The following is an 8,764-nucleotide window of genomic DNA, read 5'->3' as shown; positions in this document are numbered from 1 at the left end:
GTCAAGGGTACATGCCTGGGTTGTGGGCTCAATCCCCATTGGGGGGCGTGTAGGAGGCAGCCACCTATGGATGATTCTGTTGATGTTTCTCTCCCTTCTCCCCTTTCTCTCTCAAAGAAAAAAAAATAAAGCTGAACAAATCCATACACAGAACTACATACAATTACAAAGGATTCATGATTACTGACACCCTAGTTCCATGTATAACTTGACTTGGAAATCCATGGACTACAGGTTAAGTGAAGCTTCTAATCCAAACCCTTTAAATATATATAAAATTTTTTATTAGTTTCAGGCATACAGCATAGTACCAAACCCTTCTTTTTAAGAAGGTGAAATTGAGGCTCCAAGAGGTGAATTGATATCTACAAACCACACATCTACTCAGTACCAGAGCCAGGAGCATCCTCGGGATCTCATCTCCCAGAATCAATTGCTCTTGTTAGGAAGCTTTCATTTGGCAAGTCCTTACTCGGTCACCTATGAAAGGTCTGAATGTAATGACTAAATGTTGTAGTTCTTTTATACCTTTTCAAAAGATCCACTTTTATATCCTCAGATTTTGAGATGCCTACTATCCTGTTTGATAAATGGAGAGGTAAAATGCAATATTTTATGTGTCCTATTTTTTAACTACTATTTGGCTTGCTGTAGAAAGGCTAAAATGGGGATTGGTGAAAAGGATATTAACTTTGAAGTCAGAAGACATAGTCTGAAGCCATGTGTTTTTTAAATAAGTGTAATATAAAGTTTGGTAAATAAAATCACTTAGCATGTTCTGCGGGAGCTTATTTTTAAAACTTTGTAATTATCTTTTGTGCATATTTGGATCATCCGAATGTTTGGTTACGTGGGGAGTTGGGGGATGGAATTCGAATGTGCAGACCATATAGGGTAGAGGAACCAGGGTGTGGGTGGTGCAGTATCAAAAAGTGAAGCTATAGAAAGTAAGGAGAGAAGCATACAATTTTGAGAACTTAAATTTTAATGTGTAGACAGAAGGACTTTATGCAAGGGATTAATGAAAGCTCACTCTGGCTGCTACATAAAGGATTTGAGGGTTATCGAGAAGAAGACACAAATGCAGTAGTCTCAGAGATGGTGAGAGTCAGAACTAGCGTGATGATGGTAGTAGAGATGAAGAGACTGCAGATGTATTTAGGAAATAAAAATAGCAGGACTTGAAGTGTGTAAAGGAAAACAAGCATCGGGATAGCTCTCAGGTTTCTCTACGTTGGGCAACTAGGCTCTATTTTAAATATGTTGATAATGAATACCTGCAGGCTGTTCTGGTGATGTCCAGACAGTGGGAATGTGCACAAGCATGACACTTCCAGGGTGCCAAGGCTGCATTTGGTTCATCAGCATGTAAGCTGTAGAGTAAGCACAAAGCCAAAGGGGGGACTTGCAGACTACCAACGTTTAAGGCGTAGTGGGAGGAAAACGAGTTTGTGGGGAAGACAGGATAAATGATGACAGGAGTATGGGAAGAATCTACAGAATTAGTTTCAAGAGGGAGATAGAGAACAACATGTGAAATGCAACAGTGAGATGAAGACTGAAAAATGCTTGATCCTGCCATTTAGGTTGTAAATGGGAACCTGTAGGTAAAGGAGTTACAGTGAGGATGAGAGGAATGCCAGGTTGTGATTGAGTTGAGAATGAATGAGAATTGGGGACAGTGGTTGGGCAGGAAGAGAGACAACAGAGATTGAAATGCTGGATATTGAAGCTGGAGAGAAAAGCAAATGGTAAAGGGCCTACAAAGCCACATTCAAGAGTCTGGAAGGGCTTTGAATAGGAGATAATAGGCTCGGGGCTATGGTTCAGAAAGATCATTCACTATCTACAATGTGGGGAATTGTGATGATGCCAAACTGCATGATTGTATTATTTTTCTCCATAGGGCTCAGCTGCACAACCAAAACAGTAATGTGTCATTGAGCCAGCACTGGGAGTTTGCTGGGGGTATCGTTGAAAAGCTGGATTAAGAAAAACTGGAAGGATCAAGGTTCAGAGTCTCCATGAAGTAGAAGCCAAGTATAATGCGAGTAACAGGAATGGGGCAGTGGGATGATGAAGTCAGAAAGGAATGTGTGGGGTGTCTGACGTTCTGGACACAAAGTGCAGAGCATGACCAGAGGAAGGAATCAGTGAAATGAAGAGGTTGAGTTGGGCATTGGAGAGATGGCAAAATCACAGGCAACCATCTGCATTCCTTTCCTGGACTTAAAACAGTGGATTCTTTCTTTCCTCTCATACTAACAGGGTGTCTTGTAGAGCAGTTGGTATTGATAGTGTTTCCATTATTTTTTTAGTTTTTGCAAATTTAATCATTTGACAAGTAATGGCTAGGTGCCTACTGTGAGCAGTGAACTGTGCTGGACCCTTGGCCATAAAGCTGTGTTCTAGAGGGAGAGGGGAAATGAACCACAAAGTACACAATTATCAGACTATATTTAATTACAGTTGAAATGAGTGCTCGAAAGTGAAAGTAGCATCATGAGAGTGTGTAGCAGTGAAGTAGGTGGAGGGCTGGGGCAGGGCAGGAGGTCTGCCTCCTCCCAGTGAAATTCCTCAGAGAAAGCCGCCATGTAGCAGATGTGACAGCTACCAAAGAATGTAGGTTGAGTTATTGAGAAATGAGAAATAACTTGTCAGTTGCTCTCAGCAGTTTATTCCGTAGGGATATGATGGTTGAGTTCTGAAGTCTGAGGAAAAAATAGATGCAGGATGCAGGAAGAATGGGGAAACGATGACACAGCATATGCAGAGGCCTTGAGGTAAAGAGCATCTCGCCTTTAAGTGCTTCACATCCTATGAGTGGCAGAAAACAAAGAGTAAAATGAGGAAGCTGATGAAATAAATGGGCCAAATCACACTTTTGTAGGCCATGTTAAGAATGTCCTGCGGGGCAGCGAAGAGCCATTAAAAAATTAAGATGGGTAGGAGTGGAATAGGGATTTGCATTTGGGAAATCCTTTTAATAATTGGAGATATTCCTGAGCATGGTCAGTGCTTAAAGTTTATATACAGAAACTGATTTTCATCCATGTATGGAGGACATGAAATCTAGTCCCTTCCCTATAAGTAGAAGGGTCGTAAGCACTCACTTGGTGTGTCTGCTATGTTAGACACACTATGTGAAACAATCATACTGCCGTTTTGAAGACTATGAGAGCTCGAAAGTGAAAGTAGCATCATGAGCGTGTGTAGCAGTGAAGTAGTGTGGAATTTCTCCTCCCAGTGAGAATTTCTCCTCTCTGCCTCTTGCTTGAATATGAGAGCATATTCAAGCAAGAGGCAGAGACTGCCTAGGACTGTCAGTCCTCTGCTGGTTTCTCCACCCTCCCTCATTCCTCAATTCCTGGATGTAACACTGAGACAAGGAGACTTCTTCAAGCTATGACAGTAACTGGTTCCTGACTTGCCTGCCTGCCTAAGCCATGAAAGTGGACAAAAAAATACGTGAGGCCGCTGCTTTTAGACACTGGACAACATGCAGCCTAAGGCCATGGTCCCGAGAGAAGGAAAGCTTAGCAGGTGAGTCTCATGAATGCCTAGCTCTCTGCTTACAGGATCTCATCCTCACTCCAGAATAACGAGCTAGAGCCACACAGACCACAGCGGTTCCACTGAGCTGAGGAGGCAGAGGTCAGAGTTGAGGGTAGTAACGGGCTAGAATCTGCAGATAGAGCAAAAAGGAAAGGAAGCTGTACAGAGAGGACCCCTGAATGCCTGTGTGGGGGGGTTCCCTGTGAGTCCCTGGACAAGGGCTGAGCTGCTTGTATTTGGTGCAAGAATGCATGAAGCTTACTGGAAGCAGTCCAAAGCTGAGAGATAATGGATTCTAAAGATTGGACATGCTGGGAAATGTGGGCAGGCCAGCCAGCTAGAGGAGTGGAGAGATCTTGCCTCATTAACACTCCAGGCATCTGGTTCTAACATCAGAGGGATGATCTTAGAAGTAAAGACCTTGCCTGAGAGTAAGGATATGAAAAATACCCTTCAACAATGAGGGTGAAATAAAGATGCAGTTTGGTCAAAGAAACCTGAGAGTATTGATTGCCAGATCTGCTCTATAAAAAATACTAATATTCTTCAGGCTAAAGGGAAATCTTAGATAGAAATTTGAATCTACAAGAAAAAAGGAAAAAGTACTAGGAATGGTAATATCCTTAAAAGACAACAGGATGTTTAAGTCAGGAGTGGGCAGGTAAAAGGAATTGTAATATAAAATGAGTTTGTGAAGTGGTGAGAGTGAACTGTTATAACAGTGTAAGGTGGGGGAATATTCTAGTCTTATAAATTAAGGGTTCATATTGTTAGCCCTAAAGCAGCAGTTCTCAAACTTTTTGTTCTTTTTATACACACACAATTATTGAGGACCCTAAAGAGCTTTTGTTTGTGTGGATTTATCTGTTAATATTTATCATATTAGAAATTTAAAAAGTTTAAATATTTATTTTAAATTACAGTGACTCTTAAAACTTTTGTTTAAATATGTTTTTATTGATTTTAGAGAGAGAGGGAGAGGCAGAGAGAGAAACATCGATCACCGCTTCGTGCACACCCCCTAATTGAGGATCCAGCCTGCAATCAGGACATGTGCCCTGACCAGGAATCAAACTTTTTCTTGCTTGGGACAACATTCAACCAACTGAGCCACACCAGCCAGTGAGTGACTCCTTTTTACATTAACATATAACACATATTCATAAAAATACCTACTTTCCAAAAAGTTTAGTGAAGAGAGGAGCATTGTTTTATAGTTTTATAAATCTCTTTAATATTTGAGAAGACAGCTTAATTCTCATACCAGCTTCTGCATTCAACCTGTTGCATATGTTGTTTTGATCAAAGTATATGAAAAATCTGGCATTATACAGTTATGTAATTGGAAAAGGATGAATCTTTAGTAGACTTTTCAGATTATAACATTCTTTGATACTATACCAAAAATTGACAAGTGGGTGAAGGTTTCTAGTTTCTTCTCAAAAAAATTATCTCCAAAATTATGACATTGTTTTGCTGCAGTACCAAAAACTACCCAAAGCTCTGGCACCATTTTATTAAACAACTAGAGGCCCAGTGCACGAAATTCATGCACGGAGGGGGGGTGTCCCTCAGCCCAGCCTGCACACTCTCCAATCTGGTACCCCTCGAGGGATGTCCGACTGCCCGTTTAGGTCACTGGGATCGGGCCTAAACAGGCAGTCGGACATCTCTCTTACAATCCAGGACTGCTGGCTCCCAACTGCTCGCCTGCCTGCCTTCCTGATTGCCCCTAACCGCTTCTGCCTGCCAGCCTGATCACCCCCTAACCACTCCCCTGCCAGCCTGATTGATGCCTAACTGCTCCCCTGCCAGCCTGTTTGCCCCCAACTTTCCTCCTCTGCCGGCCTGGTCACCCCTAACTGCCCTCCCCTTCTGGCTTGATCACCCCCAACTGCCCTCCCTTGCAGGTCTGGTGCCTCCCAACTGCCCTCCCCTGCTGGCCATCTTGTGTCCACATGGGGGAGGATCTTTGACCACATGGGGGAAGCCATATTGTGTGTTGGAGTGATGGTCAATCTGCATATTACTCTTTTATTAGATAGGATTTACTTATTACAATTAACATACAATAATATATTAGTTTTAGGTATACAGCATAGTGGTTAGACATTTATATAATTTAATACTGAGGTTGATACCCTGATAAGTCCAGTACCCACTTAATGCCATACATAGTTATTGCAATACTAGAGGCCCGATGCACGAAAATTTGTGCAAGAGCAGGCCTTCCTTCCCCCAGCTGCCAGCACCAGCTTCCCTCCAGCACCCGGGACCTGGGCTTCCCTCCTCCGGCCACCCACAGGCACCTGGGACCTGAGCTGGCTTCCTCCAGCCCCAGTTTCGTCAGGAAGGATGTCCGGAAGACGTCCAGTCTAATTAGCATATTACCCCTTTATTATTATAGATTATTGACTATATTTCCTACTCTGTACTTTACATCCTTATGACTTTTTTATAACTGCCAATCTGTACTTGTTCATCCCTTCACCTTTTTCACTCAGACCCCCAACCTGCCTCCCATCTGGCAAGCATTAGTTTCTTTTCTATACCTGTGAGTTTGTTTGGTCTTTTAGGTTCTACATATAAGTGAAATCTTATGATATTTATCTTTTTCTGTCTGGTTTACTTCACAGCATAATGCCCTCCAGGCCCATCCATGTTGTCACAAATGGTAAGATTTCATTCTTTTCATTCCATTGTATATATGTACCATATCTTTTCTTTTTTTCTTTTAACATGTTTTTATTGATTTCAGAGAGAAGGGATCCTGCACCCCCGACATGTGCCCTGACTGGGAATTGACCCAGCAACCTCCTGCCTGGTGCAGGGAATGGTGCTCAACCAACCGAGCCACACTGACTGAGCAAGTACCACATCTTCTTTATCCAGTTGTCTATTGATGACCACTTATGCTTCCATATCTTGGCTATTGTAAATAAGGCTGCACATATCTTTTTGAATTAGTGTTTTGATTTCTTTGGATAGAAATACCCAGGAGTGGGATTGCAGGGTCACATGATAATTCTATTTTTAATTTTTTTAGGAACCTCCATACTGTTTACCAATTTGCAATCCCACCAACAGTTCATGAGGGTTCCCTTTTCTTTCTCCACATCCTCCACAACACTTGTTTGTTGCTTTATTGATGATAACCATTCTGACAGGTGTGAGGTGACATCTCATTGTGGATTTAATTTGCGTTTGTATTAGCCATCTGTTGTCCTCTTTGGAGAAGTGTCTATTCAGGTCCTCTGCCCATTTTTTAATTGGATTTTTGGGGGTGGGAGTTGGTGTTGAGTTGTATGAGTTCTTTATAAATTTTGGATATTCTTATCAGGTGTATCATTGTTGAATATGTTCTCCAATTAAGTAGGTTGTATTTTTGTTTTATGGTTTCCTTTGCTGAGAGCAATGTCAGAGTTTTATGGTTTCAGGTCTTACTAGTTTTTAATTGGTCTATTTCATTCTTATAACCAATGTTTTGAACTGTGCATCTAATAGATTGTCTCCATTTTATTTTTCTGGAGTTTTTTCCTGGCCTTTCATTTTGGAACATGTCCCTTTGTCTCATTTTGCATGACTCCCTGTTTGTTTCTGTTTTAGGTAGACCTGCTATACCTCCAGGTCTTGGCAGAGTGGCCTTATGTAGTAGGTGTCTTGTGGGGCCCAGTGGCACAGTCTTCCTGAGCACTCAAACTGTGCCCACCCCTCGCCCCGTGTAGGTTGTGTATACCCTCCTGTTGTGGTTGAGCCTTGATTGCTGTTGACACATCAGAGGGTGGGATTAACCCTCAGGCTGACTGGCTATGAGGGCTGGCCATGATTACCTCGGATGAGATGCTGTGCAGGGGCTGACCCTACGGAGTGGAAGTTGCTTTAGTGGGGTTCTAGTGCCAGCCAAGTCTGCCCTCTGTATATGTGGTTTGTGGCGCTGGTTGGGGAGGGGGTACTCTGGTCTGAAGCTTCCTTAGAGGGGTTATAGTGCAGATCAAGGTCAGCCATCACTTGTGCCCATCTTGAGGTTGTCTGGTAGGTGCTACAGTGATTTGCAGTTGGTAGCTGCTTGTGCTGCGCTTGGCGTCTCTTCTGTGAATCAAGGCTGGCAGCCACTAGTATCAGGCTTGGGACCATTTGGTGGGCACTACAATGTGAGCTGAGGCTACCTGCCATTTGTGCCAGGTTTGTGGCCACCCAATTGAGGCTACATGTCCAGCCAAGACTGGCCACTGCTTATGCTGGGTGTGGGGCTACTTGATGGGACTTAAAATGTAAGTTGAAACCAATCACCACTTATGTCAGGCTTGGATTATCTTGGCAAGAGGTACATGGCACACCAAGGCCAGCTGTTGTGTTAGCCAGGTTAAAGGAGAGCTCAGACTTGGCACCTGGGCTGGCGAGGTGGGTGTGGTTCAACAAAGAAACAACAGTGCCTGCCGCCACTTTCCTCTCTTGCCCTGAAGCTAGTCCGTTTAGTCCCGTGTCCCTGACACTTGATGCTACTGCCGCTGCACAGGAGCCTAGAGCAAGTGAGTCTGTATCTGGGCCCTTTAAGACCTGCCGTGTCTGGGTCTCCAGTAGCTCTCCATCTCACTCGGACATAACCCCCCTGGTTTTCACAGCCAGTTGTTATGGGGACTCCCCTTCCCGTTATGAGAACCAAGGGCTGGGCAGAGCAGTGTGGGATTGGGACATGCTTGCTCCTCTGGGGGAGCCCTGTAGCCATATCTCTCTCCCACCCCACCAGCCTCAAGGTGGATGCGTCTTTATAACCTTAGTTATGGGCCTCCTGTTCAGCTAGTCTTTAGGTGGTTTTATAATTTAGGTTGTAATTTTGTTATGGTCAGGACAGCATTTACCTGATCCACCATCTTGACCAGAGTCCTCTGGCACCATGGTTTTTACAAAATTAACAGGGTCCTCCCAGAGTCAGGAGTCATATTCCCTTTCTTTCCCACCCAAAGCATCCAACCCTGCTTCTGCCTCCAAGGCTCTCGGCTGCAGGCAGAGGCCAGACGTACAGGGACGTTTTCTTCAGTTCAGGATTGGCAACAGCAGTTAGTTCCTTTCACGCCCAGGCCAGGCCCTGCCCAGCTGAATTTTAGGATGTTTTAAAATGGAGTTCATTTTGAGTGTCTCCAGTAAGATTGTGATTTTCTCCTCCTTTCTTTTCCCTACCTTTACCCATATAATTTTTTTTTTTCTCAAA

General features: G+C 43.5%; 1 long non-coding RNA gene across 1 annotated transcript; it reads left to right on the top strand.

Moving 5' to 3' along the window:
- Nucleotides 1-4,581: 4,581 nt before the first annotated feature.
- On the top strand, nt 4,582-6,806 carry LOC307104972. Its single transcript, XR_013813968.1, has 3 exons — nt 4,582-4,677; nt 6,192-6,229; nt 6,314-6,806. It is a non-coding gene; the product is annotated as an uncharacterized lncRNA (long non-coding RNA).
- The last annotated feature ends 1,958 nt before the right edge of the window (nt 6,807-8,764 follow it).

This window comes from Cnephaeus nilssonii (genome assembly GCF_951640355.1).
Source record: "Cnephaeus nilssonii genome assembly, chromosome: 2".
NCBI classification, from domain to species: Eukaryota; Metazoa; Chordata; class Mammalia; order Chiroptera; family Vespertilionidae; genus Cnephaeus; species Cnephaeus nilssonii.
The sequence above is the reverse complement of the archived record's forward strand: the minus strand, read 5'-3'. Positions and strand labels throughout refer to the sequence as shown.